Consider the following 20703-nt stretch of genomic DNA (forward strand, 5'->3'; position numbering starts at 1 on the left):
TTGGCTGTGTGGGATCCATGGAGATGTCTGTGACAAATCCACTCCGTCCATCTGATTTGTTTCAAACTCAGGTGGGCCACACCAGAAAAAAAATAGTGGGAACAACAACGTCCATCGTTGAAACTTTTCTGAGCTAGCAATGATGTTTATATGCCATCCAAACCGTTCATAGAATTATTAACATCAGATAAACTCCAGGAAGAAATATCATCAGGATACAAAACTTCTGTCAACGACAAGCGTTCAATCCCCACTGTTTCGTGTGATATGGCCCCCATGAGTTCTAGATGTCTGATTTTTAAAATCCTATCCTATTGAGGTCTTTCAAAACAGAAGGACGGAGCAGATTTACCAAGGACATATCTATGGTCCCCAAACAGCCCCAGGCACAGAGAAAATAGCATGGCTAGTGCTGTGGGGCATGGACGAATTGACTGTCACACGCACTTTAAAAGGCGAGAGCTTCTTCTTGGTTGTAATGTAATTGGCCACGTCTTATCAAACTGACATTGACTAATCAAATAGAAAATCTGAAAGGAGATTCATCTCCTTTGCAGCAAGGAATCCAATCCTTAGAAAATTCTGCTTGCTGCAGTTTTATTGGGCCACATACTTCAATGGTTACGTAGACCTGAATGCCACTCCAAATGGTGGTCCGTCACCTCCTCTCTTGTAACCCTCACCACCCAATTCTCCCGAACCCCACCATCATCACCATCATCATCACCATCCATGCCGTCCCATGTGGGCCCCACGTCCAAAGAACTACCCGACGGCTATCCTATTAGTCTCTAGACCCGAGCCATGCAATTCGCCGCTGGTGTGGAGAATTCCAGCAATTCGGTTCTGGGTATTATGGGGTATTGCTGAGGAAAGAGGGGAAGGAAGTAGAGTGGAATGATAATGTGGATGGTGCTGCAGGTCTGATCGGGGAAGGCAGTCGGAGGTCGCCAACAGCAGGCGTATGAGATGGCAGGTCAGGCTTCTGAATTCCAACGTTCCATTCTGTTGTTGGACCTTTTTTTTTTTTTGGATGAAATGTACAATCCTTAGTACCGGCATTTCTGTGGGACCCACCTTCAATTCAGCAAGAAATTCCCACATTTCAGATGATCCTAGCCACTCTATAATCAGCTGGCAAATGGATGATCGGAAAGAAAATACACCCAACAGTCGTATACAACGAGAAAATAAGTCGGCAATTGAATGGTTGGAAATTGTGTGCTGGAAGAGATTTTCTGTCTTGCTCACACCCACAATGTGGCCCACCTGATCAGTGGTTTCGATTACTGAAATTTGGGGCCCACCCAAATGGAAAATGATGGTAATTTGAGTCGAGCATTGTCTGACGCATTGTACTTGGGCCATGAAGGTCAGGTGTTTGTTGCAGTGGTAAGAAAGGGAGAAATGTAATCCAACTTCGTTATATGACGACTGCAATAATTCAGTAGAAAAATTCCTTTGTGGGTCCCAGTTATGGTCTGTAATGGAGTCCATCTTGGTCTGCAAGTTCCCTAAAATCACCATGATGGGGTGATCAATGGCGTCTGATTAAGGGGATGTGAAATGGATGTGGAGTAATTGGATGTCTTTGATAAACAATCATGGTAATACCAAGTTATGAGCAATCCAAGGTGGGCCCTCCTATCAAATGTTCCCCCATGATCGTGCTTCAGTCCACCTGGCCCCACAGAGAAAAGGCAAGAAGAATTCATACTGGATCATTGCTCCATATTACAATATCTATATATGAGAATGAATTGATAGTATATAGCATTTCGTTTTTGAATTTTAAGGATGTGAAATGGGGAAATAAAAGAAGAATGGAGTTTTGCACGAGGTTGTTTGTCATGATTTAGCTAGGGTGCATGATTCTGCTGATGTAGGGCCCACGGTTTTGGGAATTCAAATGGAAAATTTAGTGGCATTACCATTGTGGGTGATTCTCTGATATCCTGTATGGAAAGATCTCAACTGTTTGATCCTTGGCTTATATTCTGGCAAATGTAGACTCTACATTTTTTTTTACTTTTCTCAACTACCTGTTAAGGCATTGTTGCAAGTAGGATCTTCTTACTTGGTTGATTCATGGGGCCTCTGCCACCATCCATGGTGAGCTCCATGGTTTGGATGTTAGATCACTGAGCCTTGGGCTCAACATCTATGGAATCTAGTGACTCAGTGAACTGTACATTTGCTAGGGTTCAGATGGCGGAGTTCTTCCTTATGTTATGCTAATTTTCAGATTTTGTTGAAGTCTGCTTGTGCTCTCATGGAGATCTCTCTCCATTTCCATTCTGCTTCATACCAATGTCTTTTTCGTCATTGTTTTTATTTCTTGCCCCCATCTATTTTCAACAAAATTTCTCCTCTAAGTGGATAGATTCCTGCATAATAAACAGATCAAATCTATCAATTCCAACAAGAATCTTTGTCCATTATCTTTTCAATACTTTGTCACATCTTCTCTTTCTTCTTTCCCCATATCCCTATTGACAAGTGCTAGATTTCGTTGTATATTTGCTACACTTACCTAAATTTTGGTGATGCGTCGTATTAGGAATTGGAAACACCCATTTAGTTAGAACTGTTATGAATCAGTTCGGTAAAGATGGACGGACCAAGTTGGGGATGGTGGGATTTTAGTTCATGTTAAAGAAGAATTTCTTTCTTTGTTAGGTTTGATCATGTTAGCCCTTATTTCTAGCTGGGCCTATTAGGATGATCTGGCTTGAGGGGAGTGTTGAAAGGTTGATAGTTGAATAAGGCCCATTGAGCCCAAGTCCATGCAGTGAGGTCTGCATGCCCTATTCATGTTTTTACTATTATAAATAAGAGTAGAGGGCTGGGGTTTCAATAAACCCTAAGCATCTCATGTTCTTGCTGTCTCTCACTCTCATTGTTTCTCTCTTCCATCTTTCTCCTCCTCCTTTCTTCTTCTCATTGTAGCTTCTTGTAGGCCTTCAAGATTAGCACAATGTAGCTGTTTAACAGTTCATAATGACAACCAACTCCTGATTACAATCCTGTGTATTTCTAGATGGACTTGAAATAATCAGATTTGACAGTAGTCCCTCATAATGAATGGAGTGGAGCATCTTTTAGAACATGTTTCTCTTTATTGAAGTGATTATTTTTTGATATTTTGGATCGATAATTCATGAGAGCAGATAGATTGAGAAGGATGTTGCTCATAAAATTAAAGCTTGGGTGGATGAGACAAAGATGTGCCTCTGGGGTTTTATGTGGTCTTTGCATACCAAACAAATTGCACGTGAAATTTTATAGGATAACTATAAGACCAGCCATGCTTTATGGGATAGAATGTTGGGCAGTTAAGGTACAACATGTTCATATGGTGAGCATGGTTGAAATGAGGATGTTGAGAATTGAGATGAATAAGTGGGAAGAGGTGAAAGGATAGACTTAGAAATGCATGCATTTGAGGGAACTTACAAATAGTACTAATAGGTAATAAGGTGAGGGAAAGAAAATTAGATGGTTTGGCCATGTGCAATGGAGACCAAGAACAACACTGGTTAAGAGTGAGTTGGTTCAAGTTAATAGTTCTGAAAGGGCAAAGGGAAGGTCCAAAAGGACGTGAATGGATGTAGCAAGAAAAGATTTGATGTCCTATGTTTTAATTGAGGATATGATCCTCGATAGAGTGGAATGCTAGGATTCTTGTTGCAGACTCCAAATAGTTGGCATAAGGCCTAGATGATGATGATGATCCGAGTGATTGGTAGCAATTAATTTTAGTTGGCATCCAAATGCACCCTTAGTTAATGGCTTCATTACTCTTCAACTTTTGTAAAACAAGTTGCCGTCATGGTCTTTTCTTTGGTCTTTAACTAATATTGGTTAAATAATCAATTTCCAACAGTGTTTTAAATAGAGAATGGCGTTAGTAGCGTTCACCCTCTGAAGTGTGAGGCGTAAGCTATATGCAACTTACTAGATTTTTAATCAAGGTTGCGCTTGGTTGCACCAATTCTTGATATTCTGGACCAAATTAGACATAATAATGAAATCTAACAAAATTTCATGATATTTGGTGCAACCAAATGCAACCTAAAGCAATAGGAAATGGTAATGATTAAGTATAAAGGTGGAGCAATGAAACTGCTTTAATATTGCTGCATATATTATTTTACAAAAAGCATTGAAAGATTAACTACTTTTTGTTGAAAATATAAAAATGTAACAGATCATTGAAAACATCAACTGATGTTAATGTCGTTGTGAAAAATAACTTGTAATGTAAGCTATGTAGTGTGTAGTGTATGCAAATTATCGTGTAGCACAGGCTACAAGCAACTAAGTTATTTTCATGAGCTACACAATGTTACGGGTAAGCTATGCTATGTAGCTTACACGCTACATAGCGTTTCTATTTAAAACAATGATTTCCAGTTATAGATTAACAATTAACCCCACTCTGTCTTGGTGGTTGGATTGTTATTGTCAGGTCTTGAGTTCTGGACCCAAAAAAGGAAATAAGAGTTTTAAACTGCCCTAACACTTGCTTATTGAATGCCAAATGAGAAAGGATAGCTAATCTTTATTAAGGTGCATATGATAATAGTAGGTCTAATGCAAATTGGCTATGTAAGTTGACGAGCTTTCTTTGGGGATGGTGGGCAAATTCGGTTATGGGAGGACATGTGGATTGAAGAGGTCCTCTTCAAATAGTTTTTCTTAGACTAGCTTGGCTTGCAATGGAAAAGAACATTATGCTCGATCGATTCTACTCTATGGTGTAAATGCAGTGATATGGTCTCCCTCTTGTTGAAGGAATATGTCCTCTATAAAAGGGGAAGATTTCTTAAGTTTGATGGATCATCTTCATGGTTGCCATCCATTGTTAGGTAAAAGGGATGCTATGCAGTGGAGGACTGACAAGGCGGGGAGTTTTTCGGTTTGATGACTCTGCAAGTTGGTTAGAGGTGTATCATCGGGAGATACTTGTGACCATATATCTTTCACTTGGTCCTGTAGGGACCCTTCAAAGGTAGCAACATTTGTGTATTTAGTGGGTATGAAAAGGGTGCTCACAGTGGACAATCTCCAGACAAGATCGATGGTGCTACCCAAGTATGCTTAATGGGTATGAACAAGGCGGAGTCGGTTAACCATCTTTTCCTTCATTGCCAATTTGCTAAAGAAGTTTTGGGGAGTCTTCTTCAACCTTTAATACCTCTTAGATAATGCTGGGGTCTATTGAAGCTCTTATATCATCTTGGCATGAAGGTGGGGTAGGAAAAGAAGGCAAAGTGGTGTGGCAGCTGGCTCTGATGGCTATCTTATGGGCCATTTGGGGGTAGATGAATAATCATTGTTTTGGGAATTTGAGTGGATAGATTTCTAAGGTGGTGATAAGAGTAGAGCGGGATATAGTGGACTGGGTCTCCTGTTTGAAGGCCATTGATGTTTATAATGTCACTGCCAAAGGTTTTCTCGGTCGACTTACAAAAAAAATAAAAAATAAAAAGTCTTGTTACCCTTCAAAAAAATGGTGAATGACCGAGTTGGTTAGATTAGCAATTGTTGTGGTGCGGCTAGGAAGACCTTTGTCAATAGAACATTGCCGACTTGTATAATATGGTAGTTTTAATTTTTATTAATAACCAAGTCAACCACATTAGTGATGTTCGCTTGATAACAGAATCTTCTACTTGCCTGAGGAACAATCAAAATTTAATAATTTAACTATGTAAATGATCTACCCGATGGACAGGGTGGATTTCATTCACGTTAAGTTGTTTCCCCCATGTTAGAGAACATGATCACAGTAGGTACCTACACAAGGTATGCAAGTGTTACCCATCATCTAAACCTTATCCCAATTGATTGGGGTCGCTACACAAATCCTGTTCCACCATTCCACTCTATAAAGGACAATACCCTCTGTTAAACCGCATGTCATTAAGTATTTTCTTACTACCTCCGCCTATGTCCTCCTAGCCTTTCCCCTTGCCCTTTTTGTATTGTTTTATATTTGGTTAATTAGCGCTATCGTAGGTGCCTTATGTGTACCTTACTACAATATTTCTTTTGATTACCTGTTATGACTTAATGCTGACCCCAATTAGTTGGGATAAGGCTTAGATGATAATGATGGTGATAACCTGTTATGACTTTTATATACATGTACATGCATGTATGTAATATATATGCATACACACACCTGTTATTTCCTTTCTTTTTTAGTAACCAAACCTCTACTGGTAGCATAAAATATTGATATGACAAGTGAAATGCATTTTTGAGCTAATAGACAGTCTTTTTACACCTTTCTTGCAAAGGAAAATAAGTAAAAGAAAAATAAAACATTCGGCCTTGGTGCCCATTCTTCAGTTTTGTCAATTGTTAATTAAAATATTAAGAGAAACCACTTCTTATGACGAATCCCATTTAATGGCATCCCTATCTGCTAGTAATTGTGTCAATAAGGGAGTAAAATATCTGTAGTCTATGTCAAAGTGCATGAGCCTCCACTTCATTTGACCTTTGAAGCAATCAGGACTGAAAATGTCAATCAAATTCATTATCACTCACCTCGTAACACTCTTAATCTGGACATTCCTTTAAAAAAAATAATAATTTGTGGACAGTCCTAAATTTCCAATTGATCTTAGGAAAAAGGAAAAAAAAAAAAAAGAGTGAAAATTTAACTCGCAATAATCCAAATGCTTTTTTTAGACTTCAAAAAGAAAGAGAAATTGTAGATGCATTTTTACCACTTTAATAGCAAAAGTTTCCCTTTTCCTTGACTATTGATTGCATATGTTTTTCAAGTTATAGTGGAGATGCATGATGAAATTTCTTTTATTGTCCACTACCTCCTCTTCCATCTCCAATTTGTCCCCAAAATTTCAAGTGTTTTTCTTTCCTTATCTGTTGCACATAACAGAAGGGCTCATCCTCCACACTATCAAAATGCTAGTTCAAGATGGTCCATTATATGAATCCCCTACTACTTCTGTTACCTTCTTTTCAGCAACCCACACTAGCACTCAAGAGATTGAAAAATGATTCCCCACTTTCCTCATTACCTTGCAATAGATGAACATGTGATCTATCATTCTCTCTGCTCTACACATTATGTACATATTAGGAAAACTCTGCTTTTTTTATCTTGAAGGCAATCAAGTGTAAGGATCTTTTCCATCATTTTCATCATACAAAAGTCTCCCACCCTTGTTGGAGACCTTAAACCTTGGTACGTGATGAGGATTCTTCTCCTTCAACTGTCAATACTTTGAGGCCATCATGTTGCTGGTATATCCATGAAGTATGTATATCAGGACAAAATCATGGTTTTGAAGTTCAGTTACGATATGGCTGTATTGTATTCAGATCAGCCACCCCTGCTACGTGATAAAGGGGCTGGTCAGTTAAAAAAAATCAATGTTATAGTCCTGTATCAGCCAGTATAGGACGTATTGTGCCGATACAGCCACAAACTCCCCATGTCAAAATTTGCCAACTTCTCTCTAGTTCTTTTTTTTTTTTTTTAAAAAATTTTTTAACTTAAAAAAAATAAAATCATTTCAACCATGGAGGAAGCTTAAAAAATCATTTTATACTAGATCTTGGCCTGTTTTGGTGATCAAAACACTAGATTTGAGTGAGATTTGTTGAGTTGAAGTGGAATGAACCATTTTCACCTTTCAAAAGAAAAAAGAAGGAACACTTTCTTTTTTCATTTTTTCATTTATTATTATTATTATTATTCTTGTTGTTGTTGTTGTTGTTATTTTTCCTTGGACTCCAACATTAGAGGTCTTGTTTGGATGGTAAGTGAAAATCTCATATTTGTGAGACATTGTCACATAGTTTCTTGTGCTACTATGGAAAAGTACAATAATTGCTATGTGGAATCATTCCTTCTGACCTAAAGTGTCACATCCATGGAAGCCCTTCTCCATTTCCTTTTCTTTCCCCTTAGATTTCATGTATCCAAAGTTCCAAACATGCCTCAAAGGAAAACTGACTTGAACATGGTCATCATATCTAAGAGTTCTACGATCTCATGCTGAGTGCATGCAATATTCCTTGGTTTTCTGATGGGGACATCACGCGCACGCACACCGCCCCCTATGCACGTACGCACGAAGGTGGGCCCCACCATCGATCTGGATCGATGATGACGTCCAGGGAGGGCTCCCATGCTAGAAGACGGAATTTTGGTTCAAAAGAGTGGGCCCGATAATCAAGAAAAGCCCATCATGGGATCTCATGATCATGGCCTGCTAGTCGGATTGATTTCATATTTTAGGTTTTGCTTATTATTATTATTTAGAGCATCATGAACGCTTTAGATTTCTTTGTTTGGTTTTTATTTTAGTTTATTTCATCGCCAAGTAATAGGTTGCGCACATGGTGCGAGTTTTGGGGTATAGGGTTTTCCCTATAAATAGGCACCCCTTGTAGTTTTTTTGATTCATTCAAGTTTAATAAAAATTTCTGCTTTATTTTTCTGCTCTCTTCGTGAGTTGTGGAAGAATTCAAAAGTGGGTGCGAAGCCCTCCCTTCTTCGAAGGGCTAACTACCGTGGTGCGAAGCTACATTTATCCCCATCCGCCCCTACCCTCTTTCATCCATATCTCTCATCTTCTATCATCATTATTGCTTTGAATTTTTCAGCTTTTGCAGCTTTTCATCCCCCTATAGCCAGTTTCCAAAATCTGGACCTGTAGGAGGGCTGAAACTTCGGCGGAGCACTATGCATCGACTTTACGTCGGATCATCGTCAAACTTGGAGGGATTGGAGGTCTCCCTTGGCCGACCAAGGCCTAGGTATCATTTTGGGGAGGCAGGCTTCCATCACACGTGCGGCCAGCCCACTCGCGCACGTGCGTCAGCTCCGGGTCACCATCTGCACGCAGGAGCTTTCTCCGGGCCAGGTTTTCCTTTTTCATTCCTATTTCCTAAACCCTGATCTTAGTTTGCATTAGCCTTAATTTATTTGCCCATTTTTTTTCATCCTAGGGTTCCTTGAATTGAAATTGGGGAATCCCTTGGATTAGGGACTGATTCTTATGTATGTGTAGTTGATTTCTATTTTCCTTTGATATCGTTTGGCTTATAATTTTTATTGGTCCAGCCCTAGCTTGTGTCGGCCTGGACCCGCATAAATTTCCCTTTCATTGAATGTTTGGACTATCATGTGGGATGTGGAATTTGTGTAACTGTTTCTGAATTGGTATGATCTAAGCCTGAATTCTTGCACATCATACTTGAATTTCATGTCCTGCATCAAATTTGGTATCATAGCTTAGGGTTCTTATAGGGGAATACGTTATTTGTTTAGGGTTAGTTTGTTTGAGTCCGTCATGCATCTAGTCCATCACATGTAGCTTTTAGGAGTCCATAGTCCCATATTTTATTAATTATATTGCTGTAGTAACATTGCATAGTCCCCTCATATAGAGTCTCATAGGATCATTTAATCCCATATAGTCGTCGTAGAAAGTCCTTAGGTGGAGTTAGCAAGTTGTATGCTCACACGTACGTGTCATGGTTTTGGCTAGCACCCTACACTAAACATGGAGCAACTACTAGAGTCACTAAACAAGCTGTCCCAACAATCGAGTCTTGGGGTAAGTGCTTGGAACGAAGCATAGATCAACGCCTTGACCAAATAGAGGCCTCCCTCTGGATAAACCCCACCATTAGGGAAGATGGTCAATCTCAGGCAGGTGGCCAGGAGGATAGACCAATGAATGGAGGTGGCCAATGAATCAGTTATGGGCCTGCACCCATACCCCCATCACATGAGGGACATCAAGATCATTATTTTGAGGGGTACAACATGTGTGGCCTCGTGGCTAGGGAGAGTGCACCAGAGGCTAGTGTAGAGTTACCTACTGAGGCCATTCTGGTAGTGGATGAGTTCCGTGATGTCGTTCCTGATGATCTACCGGATGAGTCTTCCCCTAGGAGGGATATAGAGCACACAAAAACATGGGACACCGTAATACCTGTAGCCGAGTTTGTGTTTAATAGTTCTGTCGATAGGTCTACAGGTCTCAGTCCTTATGAAGTCATTACTAGTTATAAACCTGAGAAATTTATTGATCTTGTCCTTATGTCACTGTCCCATAGGCCGTCAGAGCCTGCAGAGTCTTTTGCGCATCACATTCATTCATGGCATCAAGAAATCAGGCAGAAGATCATGACTGGTAATGAACATTACTCACTTTCTGCAAACCAGCATAAATGTTTCAAAGAATTCAATGTAAGGGACTGTTATGATCCGCATCAGGCCATAGCAGTACCCTCATGAAGCCGTTCGAAAATTACACGTGTATAACACTGGACCATTCAAAATTATGAAACGAAATGATTTCAATGCGTATTGGGCAAATCTTCCACCATCCATGGGAATTAGTTCCACATTAAATGTGGAGGATCTAGTTACATTTCAAGGGGTCATTGACGGATTGTCCAGCCTTTCACCTAACCATCCTGATTCCCCAGACCTTTCCCTTGATCCATGGCCCCCTCCCGACCTATTTTTCCAGCGTCTACGTCCCATTCCTACCCATCCCGACTCATTTTTTCAGCTTATACCTCCCATACCTACCCGTCCCGATCCATTTTTTCAGCTTCTACCTCCCATACCTACTCTTCCCGACCTTTCTTCCCAGCCTCTATCTACCATATCTAACCTTCACACACCCAGAGAAGAAGTAGCGGATATCCTGGACCATCAGATAGTTTCAACGTCGGACGGCGGGTTTCAGAAGTACCTAGTTAAATGGAAGTCATTCCCAACTTCAGACAGCATGTGGCTCACTGAGGACGAGTTTCAGAGACTTGAACCTAACATCCTAGAGTTGTTCAAGAGTTTTATTTCGCTAGTGGCGAAATCTTCGCAACTGGGGAGAATTGATGTGGACATCACACGCATGCATGCCACCCCCTATGCACATACACACGAAGGAAAGCCCCACCGTCGATTTGAATCGATGATGACGTCCAGGGAGGGCTCCCATGCTAGAAGACGGAGTTCTGGTTCAAAAGAGTGGGCCCGATAATCACGAAAAACCAATCATGGGATCTCATGATCATGGCCCGCTAGTTGGATTGATTTCATATTTTAGGTTTTGCTTATTGTTATTATTTAGAACATCATGAACGCTTTAGATTTCTTTGTTTGGTTTTTATTTTATTTTACTTCATTGCCAAGTAATAGGTTGCGCACATGGCGCGAGTTTTGGGGTATAGGGTTTTCCCTATAAATAGGCACCCCTTGTAGTTCTTTTGATTCATTCAAGTTTAATAAAAATTCCTGCTTTATTTTTTTGCTCTCTTCGTGAGTTGTGGAAGAATTCAAAAGTGGGTGCGAAGCCCTCCCTTCTTCGAAGGGCTAACTACCGTGGTGCAAAGCCACATCTATCTCCATCCGCCCCTACCCTCTTCCATCCATATCTCTCATCTTCTATCATCATTATTGCTTTGAATTTCCTAGCTTTTGCAGGTATTCATTCCCCTATAGCCAGTTTCCAAAATCTGAACCTATAAAAGGGCTGAAACTTTGGTGGAGCACTACGCCTCGACCTTACGTCGGATCATCGTCAAACTTGGAGGGATTGGAGGTCTCCCCTGGCCGACCAAGGCCTAGGTATCACTTTGGGGAGGCGGGCTTCCATCACACGTGCGGCCAGCCCACCCGCGCACGTGCATCAGCTCTGGGTCACCATCTGCACGCAGGAGCTTTCTCCGGGTCAGGTTTTCCTTTAGTTTTCCTCTTTTCATTCCTATTTCCTAAACCCTAACCTTAGTTTGCATTAGCCCTAATTTAATTGCCCATTTTTTTCACCTTAGGGTTCCTTGAATTGAAATTGGGGAATCCCTTGGATTAGGGATTGATTCTTATACATGTGTGGTTGATTTCTATTTCCCTTTGATATCATTTGGCTTGTAATTTTTATTGGTCCAACCCTAGTTTGTGTCGGCCTGGACCCTCATAAATTCTCCCTTCATTGAATGTTTGGACTATCATGTGGGATGTGGAATTTGTGTAACTGTTTCTGAATTGGTATGATCTAAGCCTGAATTCTTGCACATCATACTTGAATTTCATGTCCTGCATCATTTTCAGTTTGAATAGGTAGGGCCCCATGGTTCAGTTATCCGGATTGTTGGTTTGATGCAACATGCCATGGATGGGCCATGCCCAAAAAATCTCCTCAATAGAATGATCCTCACCTTTCAATTTTTGGTTGCCATCTAGATGGTCAAGAAGCTAACTCCAATTATTTGGGGGCAAGGCTTAGATGATGGTGATGGTCAGGAAGAGAAATACAACAACAATTCACATTAACTAAAGAAAAATACTAACATTGGTGGCTTGGATCTTCTAGTCAGAAGTCGGAGCATGGTCCTTCCGCAGTAAGATCCAACAGGCAAATGGTTTGAATCACTACACCAAAGATCCCTCTTACTCAATTGAGAACCCAAGTATACTGTGCAAGTCCTTGGGTTGCGCTTCATATAATTCCTCCATTTCTAAAACACATAGAAAGAGGTTTCTTTTATGGCTACCCATACAACATTTTGCCTTAAATTTTCCCTAATACAATAATCAATGCATCATCCTTGTAGGGTAAGTCGTGAGATAACCAGGGAAAACGTGAGTATGAATTTCATTCAATGAGAATTTGTTATGCATAATTAAAAGAGGTTGGACATGTTAAGCTTAGTGAAGGGAAAATAGAATTTCCCTGTGTTTTAGGTATGGATGAGTGTTTAATACAACACATTTATGGGTCCTTACTCTTGCTCCGGTGGTAGACTCTCAGGAGTTTCAACACCGGGTCAAGGGTTCGAGTACCCATAGGTGGTGAAATTCCACTTGTGTGTGTGTGTGTGTGTGTGTGTGTGTGTGTGTATATATATATATATATATATATATATATATATATATATATATATATATATACATATATATATATATATATATATATATATATATATATATATATTTAAAATACAACACATTTATTGGTTGTTAGATACTCTAAAAAAGGAGTTCATGTGTTTTATTCCCATGATATAATAAGTGGGCTAAAATTCTTAAATATGGAAATTTAAAAAATATGAGATATGTTATGTTGATAACTAATCTAAGATATGTTTTGTATAAAACTAAATTATCAATCACTAAAATTTCAAAATTATTAAGATTCTAACAAGTATTTTTGAGAAATAGTGTGACTGTTAAAGTTTGTGTTCTTTTGAAGTTTTGGATTTAAGGGTGCAACTCCGGTGGGTGGTCGGGTTGAGTGTCAACTTGAGCCCAACTCAACCCGTAACCTAACTTGACCCGAATTCCAACCTGAGGTACCCAACCTAAACCCAACTCAAATTATTATATGATTGACCCAACCGACCTAACCTGACCCAATCTGACTCAAATGCATGTGATTATTCCCAACGTGGCCTAACCCGAGTTGAATTTGCTCAACTTGAACCAAATATGGTTTTAAATTGGGTTGGCACTTACGAACCCTAACCCAGACTGCAGACCCTGACAATCTGACCCAACCCGTCGGGTTTAGGTTGACCCAAAAGTTTATGATACAAATAACCTTAAAAAAACTGGAGTACTTGAGTCCCGAGTCCAATACTCCAATACGTTGATAAGGGATCCTCCCTTCCTTTGAATTGGACTCTAGGTCAACTGGGCTTCTAATTGTGGTGAATCATACATTCATGCTAAAACTCAAGTCTTGGGAAAGAGTTTTACTTGATTATATTTATGGGTTTTAACCATTCCTTGCCGTGTTGGCATCCTGAGATATGGATTTAGAGAATCGACCATCCCTAATCTTAGCAGCACTCGACTCCCATACTTTTACTAGAGTAACATTGTTGCATACAACCTGGAACATTTCCTCGAAGTTCCGGTGCTGGATATGTGCCTAACTCAGTTTGTAGATTTTAATATTTCATCTTTCAAGCGATATGCATGGAAGCATAGTTGCTAACAGGGTTTAAGAGTAGAAGGACAAGAAATTCGGTTGTAGGTACACATTCAAGGCATTTCGAGGACTCTAAGCCTCATTCATCAGGGAGGAAGACAATCCGTACTTGCTAGTTTGGCTTCTGTCATAGTTGCCAATTTGCATAGGTGGCACCTAGGTGGCCACATGATGATTTTTTTCCAGTAATATGTATGCATATTGTGTATGTAAAAATTGAGTACATGAACCTACATTACACATTACAAAGGTTTTCTAAGACCACATGCATTTATAGCCAATATTGCACACTAGTGGAATATCTGAGCTGTTCCTGCAGTGTATATCCTTGGATAAGATATCAGGTTGATCAACTATACTGGTGGGATACTGTGTACGAAACAAACGGATGCCTTTAAAAAAATAAAAGAAAAGCTCTGCTTATCTATCCATTTGTCCATCATATTGTGGCTCACCATGAGGGGACGCCTGATTTTTGGGCTAGGGAATCTACATGGGTGGGTCCCACCTGTTTGATAGCTTGGATGTTCCATCAATGTTACATGGTTGCTCAAGCATGTGTGATTAGCAAACCTCTTATGTTACACATATCATATGATATATGTGATCTTCTTGTACAACCCCATATTCCCCACCAATTTTGTTCCGTGTGTAGGATGTCCAAGCAGTGCCGAAGGTGGGCCATCATGAAATCACTGGTGCAAAAATCACGCTAGTCCGTTCATTAGGCTGGCCACAGCCTCAAAATCAATGACATTTTGAATGTAGGATAAATTTAGAGACATGGCCCACCTGTGGATTGACCTGATTTGTGCACTTTGTGACCTTCATTGTGGGACCCATGTTTTGCACTCATGTAACATGTTGGCAGGAAAAATGGAACTGTATGTGGAATTCAAATTCAGTGGCGATATGTTGTATTGGGTACTAATTATTAATATAGGAATTTAGCTCTTTCATTTCAACTATGTCTTCTTACTTCCTCAGATAACCAACCAGATTACTGTGAAGTTATTGACAAAGAGAAATAGGGCTGACTCATCGGGCTTTCGGTCTTGGCCTGCTTTGGGCTGGGCTTGGGCTGAAATACTAGGCCCCAGAACTGGACCCGAGACTAAAATTTGAGCCCTTTTATTAATCAGGTTGGGCTCAGACTACGTCTAAGAGCCAGCCAGCCCAACCTCAAACCTGCCCAGCCTCGCTCGTTTAAGGTCTCGGAGCCATTTTTGTCAATATCATGCATGATAGGGCATATGTAACAAACAGCCTGGATCTTGCACAAAGGAGGGTGGCCGGGCTCGGGCTCAGGCTAGACTCAGCCTGGGCCATGCATAATCATCCCAGGCTGGGCTCAGGCCTGTTGTTTTGGCTCATCACTGCCTGGGCTGGACTCGGGCCTGGGTTTTACTTTGTGGGCCAGGCATGGACAGACGTCAGCCTGGCCCTTACCCACCCTGTTGACAGCCCTAAAGAGAAATATATGAAAGATTGCTTCATAATAACAAACTAACAAAATCGGTAGCAATCATTCATTAGATGACTTGGAAGTATCAAGGAATAGCGTAGTCTAAACATTTTCTAGATGTTGAAAAGAAGTGTGTGCATGACAGTGAAAGGAAACAGGGAAATAATGCATGACAATGAAATGTGTGGGTTGTCATCATGAACCATGAGGCAGCTAAAAGAAATTAAATTCCAGCTGTTCCACAAAACATTAAATTAAGAGCCGTTTAGTTCTGAGGATTACTATTTACACCCACCCTTTTTGTATACACACCCTATGTTTTCAAATTTTGGTACTACACTAGTTCAACTTTTAGTCCTGATATGTAACTAGAATTTTTTATTTTTTATTTTTTTTTACACACTCACACTGGTGGAATTGCACCACCTATGGGTACTCGAACCCCTGACCGGGAGTTGAAACTCCTGAGAGTCTACCACCCGGGCAAGAGTAAGGACCCATCCTAGGAGTCATCAAATATCCTAGATTTAAAACAAAAACATAAAATACATCATAGGAGTCATCAAAGATCCTAGATTTAAAATTGGGTCCGGTAATCCCATCCTCCACAAGACAGCCATCCAATTTGTAAATGAAATATTTTAATCCATGGGAAGGTTGTGAATCTCAGGGAAGATGTATCTGAGGTTTCAATAGTTCATGTCTATACTGTCATGTTACCAACAGTTGAAAATAAAGGTTTATTATCAAATGGGTGGGTGTAAATAGTGTCTCTCTATTGCGTCCATTGTTCGAATTATCTCCGATATTATTAAAGTATCCCGGATATTATAATTATCTCCAGCTCGGCGATACTAATTACACCAGCAGAGATACTGATAACACTGGTAATATCAGAAATTCCATGTATCAGCAATGTATCGTGAAGTATCACCAACGTAACCACCAATATTTTCAATTGTGTAAATTCCAAGTGTCACTTGTATTGCCAATGTATCGCCAATATTTCCAACTGTGTAAATTCTAGTTGATGCTTGTATCAGAAGTGTATCGGTGATATTTCAATAATATCGCTAATGTATCGATACCACGAAAAAAATCTTTTATTAAAAAAAAAAAAAAAACATTTCAACATTTTTTTATGTGCACATGGTTATACGCAATGTTCAATTTGTTGTTGATAATATTGATAATATCTCGATGTTATCATTATTGTAACATGCGCGATATCGAGACCACAATCTTTCATTTCCTTTCTAGTTGTTGATGATTTCTTGGCGAAATATCATGTGTTGTCGATAGTCTGCAATATTGATGAATGCTTGGAAGGAAGGTTGGTTGGATGGTTCGATGGGATGGATGGGATGATTGGACTGATTTCTTACAACAGCACATGCTTTTAGGACCCATTAAATGGAAACTTATTATGTATGTATTCCGTTTGTAGATTTTTTATTCCTAAATATGCAAATGTGTGTATTTTAGCATCTCCTGAAGTTTCACTGAAATTTCCACTATTTTTCTGCATTTCTGGTTATCAACGATAGTATTAGTGATATTAATATTCTTTCCGTATCCCCAGCCAGTGAAACTTGTAGCGATACCAATACTTAGTACACTGATTGCGTCCTACCTTGGATTGGCCATGCCCCTATAATCTCTCAGATGTTTTTTACTCGAATGTAGGCTGTTGCTGCATTATTTATGTAATCATGTATTTGTAGGCTATGGATTTAAAGGTTAGAATTGTTGCATTGAGCAGATCCTTACGACATGGTCTATACAGGGTGGGACATAACAGAACAATGGATCCGGAATACCGAACTGTGGGCCCACTGTTAGAATTGAAACACAAGTATACTGAGGATCGTACAATTCCTCTTCTATAGAAGATAATCATAGTAGGATTTTAGAAATCAGGCTACAAAAAAATGCAGTTTCCATGATAAAATATGCAATTGGGGTAGTTTTCCAACTGACTGATGTTTGATTCTCATGGTTTCTAGCAGTGAACCCAAGAAATTTATGCTTTCCTTTGATTGTATTCTGTGAGAATCTAAAATATTGGCCGATATGCAACTGAGTCCTATGAAGTTGCTGTTACATTGAATGATGACTATATCAATATCATAAATAGTACAGGAATTCATCTATATTTGTCATACTTGTTAGTAGTTGTGGGTAATTACCAATAACTAATTATCTTTGGTACAAACCTTGTCTCTTCTCTCTCTCTCTCTCTCTCTCTCTCTCTCTACAGTTAGGTTGAATGTCACCTTCAACATGGCTATTTTTTACTCTATGATTTGGGTGAATGTCACCACCGACGGTCATCTATCTCTGTCTACAATTTAGATGGCCTCTCCCTCTGTCCCTCCCTTTATTGACAGTCTAAATTCCCAAACCTCGGCAATGTCAGTGTACTCTTTCCTGTAAATTCACAGATAAAGATTAGTTGCAACAGGAATCCAATTTTTCCCGTTTCTTGGTCATCGTAATTTTGATGGCACTGAGATGGTGATTTTACTATCCAATTATTGTTGTAACTCCCACATTTTGGCTTTGTTTTTATCAATTTCTTTCATTTTCCATTCCTGTTATTTTAGTAAACCAGAATGTATCAGTACTTAAATATAGCTATTAAACTCAAATCAGGGTAAAGTCTCAGTGACTATCAATTGACAAATGACAGATTGAATGTTTCATTGGATTTTCTTGTCATCATGGCAGTCGCTGAAATGTAATTCGAATGCATGTTTCCTAATAGATATTTTATTACCTAAATTGGTAGGTTCGATGTCATACGACACAATTTAATTGCAGTTGGGTGTTCTGTTGGCATTCACCTAAATGTTACTTTCTATGATATTTCTATGTTTGTGCAAAATACAGTTAGTTGATTGGTATGGTATGATGGCTACATATTTCTGTGCTTGATCTGTATGTTACTATTTATAGGTAGCAATGGCCTAGAAAAGATGAATTCATGATCTTTCTTGTACCAGAAGGGCAGGGGCTGGCACTACTGCAGATATGATCAGGCAAAACTGATAGAGAAAATCGCTACATTAGGAAGGAAGATTTGTAAATATTTTCTCTTCAACATCATTTTAGTATGGCTAAACAATTGTCTTGGAATTCTTATGGATGAAATGAGGTATGCAGCTTTTGGTTTTCCTTCTCAATTTGCATAACATTCTTCTTCCTTTGACTGTCGAATCAAAGGGTTTAAAGCTGACAGGTTTATTGTATATTATCATTGCTTCATACCTGCTCTTAGTATTTCTTATCTCTTCTGCCTTGAGATGCTCAACTGAATTGAATTTAAATAATTCAATTCAATTAAAAGTTAAAATGACCAAAGTGGGGCTTGCCCAACTCCATTCATAATAGGATCCCGGCCCCTTGAGTTGATATTACATTCGTTTCAGGTCCCGAATCATTAGGGAGGAAATTGCAAGTAGGGTTCGTTCATAAATTGTGAATTTAAAGGGGACCACGGCCACTTTTGCTGATTTCTTCTATACTTTGAATTGGGTCAATGCAATTTTTAGTCAATAGGGCATCCACACACATGCCAAATTCTTCTGTTTTGTAACATATTCCAACGTCTTAAAACCCGGAACGGACCTCAACCTGCTTTTGTTGGCAGTTTGGTCCAAATGTTGTTCCAGCCGGTCAGACCCACTTGTCCCACTGAGAGAATCAACAGCTAATCTGCTGTTAGCCTACTGTTTCGAGTGTTTGATTTTCAAGTAGTGGGTTTCGGTTTTGTTGGATGTTGTTTCTTTTATTTTGAAAGCTACAAAACAGCTACGGTAGCTGACCAACTTTTAAGGTAACCTGGCCTGTTTTGGTGGCCAGTTTCAGTCCAAACAGGTTGGACTGTCTGTTCCAGTCTGGGTTTTTAAGACATTGGTCTATTCCATCTTTAGATCTCCACCATATTCATAATCACTAATATTTTTGAGTCAGATGTTGAAGAAGCACCTTCGATCAATCAATGGATCAATCTCTATGTTGGGTCCTTGACTATCTGATGCGATTTGCTTTCACACAATTTCTCACAATCGATGGCTGATCCTACTTCCAAAACATTTTTTGGTGGATGCTTTCTTTCTCCAATTCCCTTTTGTTCTTTTTGAACCACTCTGAACATTGATTGATTAAATACCACTAGTGTCAATGATGTCTCAACATCATTGTTGTAGTAATAGCATAGTTTGTGACCCTAAACCCAACTCAACTCGATGTACACCTGGGCCGAGTTAACTCAAGGATTAGGTCAGGTCGAGTTGAAGACTCAACTAGGTATTTAAATCCTCCTCCTCATTGTACCCTTATAAAGGCTATTCGTCAGCATTGTTGCTAGGCAATAGCTTTAAACCTGGGGGCCACCTTACATCAACCTTCCTTTATGATGTAGAACGGGTCACAGACCGTTCATGGTAAAGGTGGACCAAAGGAAAGAAGCCAAAAACGATCAAACACACTCAATATAGTTCCACCGGTTGACAAATCTAGTCGACAGGTTGAAATTCCGCCTGAAATTTCAGAATTCTTGCTAGCTGATTTCTGTCAGTTTCAATAGGTCGAAATATTATTCGACGGGTCGAAATATTGTTCTAGTTTGATTGCTGTCTGGTTTCTGCCAGTTTATATAGGTTGGCAAACTTTGTTGACAGGTCAAAAATCAGAAAAATTTTGATTTAAGTCTTTAAACACTTTTTAGTTGTTTTGACCCGGCGACTCGATCGGCCGATGACAAGTCAAAGGGCGGCGGAAATTTGCTTATTTTTTGGAATTTATTTCCTTATTTGATTAGAACTCTTTGATTACATTTTTAGAATTTGTTTAGGGTCATTTAAAGGGCGTTAAATTCGTTTTTATCATTGATTAATTCAATAAATTAATTCCTTAGAAGTTTTCTTCTTTCTTCTCATGGATTTAAGAGAGCCTTGTGGATTCAAGGTAGTTATCGATTGAGGAAGATGGTGATCGACTTCATCACGTTCTCCCCTGCGTCAGTGGTATCAATGCGAGGACTCCTCTCGGACCGATGGCAACTAATGACGGAGTGGACTAAAATCCATGGATTCACTATCTATTGAAAAGAATGAAAGCTTTCCTTTGGGAGAGTCAATTGACCATGCAAGAGCTGCAGGCAATCCTTGACCACATTGTGGGTGTGTTAATTCCGCCCCGAGCCCAAGGTGATGCTCAATTGCCCATGATTGCTGC

The 20703-nt window shown here is 39.5% G+C and overlaps 1 long non-coding RNA gene across 5 annotated transcripts in view; it reads left to right on the forward strand.

Moving 5' to 3' along the window:
• Positions 1 to 540: 540 nt before the first annotated feature.
• Positions 541 to 20703, forward strand: part of LOC131227560 (uncharacterized) — a 29973-nt gene continuing 9810 nt past the window's right edge. For 3 of the 5 annotated variants that reach the window (XR_009162363.1, XR_009162362.1, XR_009162364.1), the window contains exons 1-2: positions 541 to 976; positions 18421 to 18619. This is a non-coding gene — a long non-coding RNA (uncharacterized LOC131227560). Of the gene's footprint in view, positions 977 to 18420; positions 18730 to 20414; positions 20548 to 20703 lie in introns of those variants that run through there. The other 2 variants (XR_009162365.1, XR_009162361.1) reach the window with 2 other exon arrangements.

Source organism: Magnolia sinica, chromosome 15, assembly GCF_029962835.1.
Source record: "Magnolia sinica isolate HGM2019 chromosome 15, MsV1, whole genome shotgun sequence".
In the NCBI taxonomy this organism is placed as follows: domain Eukaryota; kingdom Viridiplantae; phylum Streptophyta; class Magnoliopsida; order Magnoliales; family Magnoliaceae; genus Magnolia; species Magnolia sinica.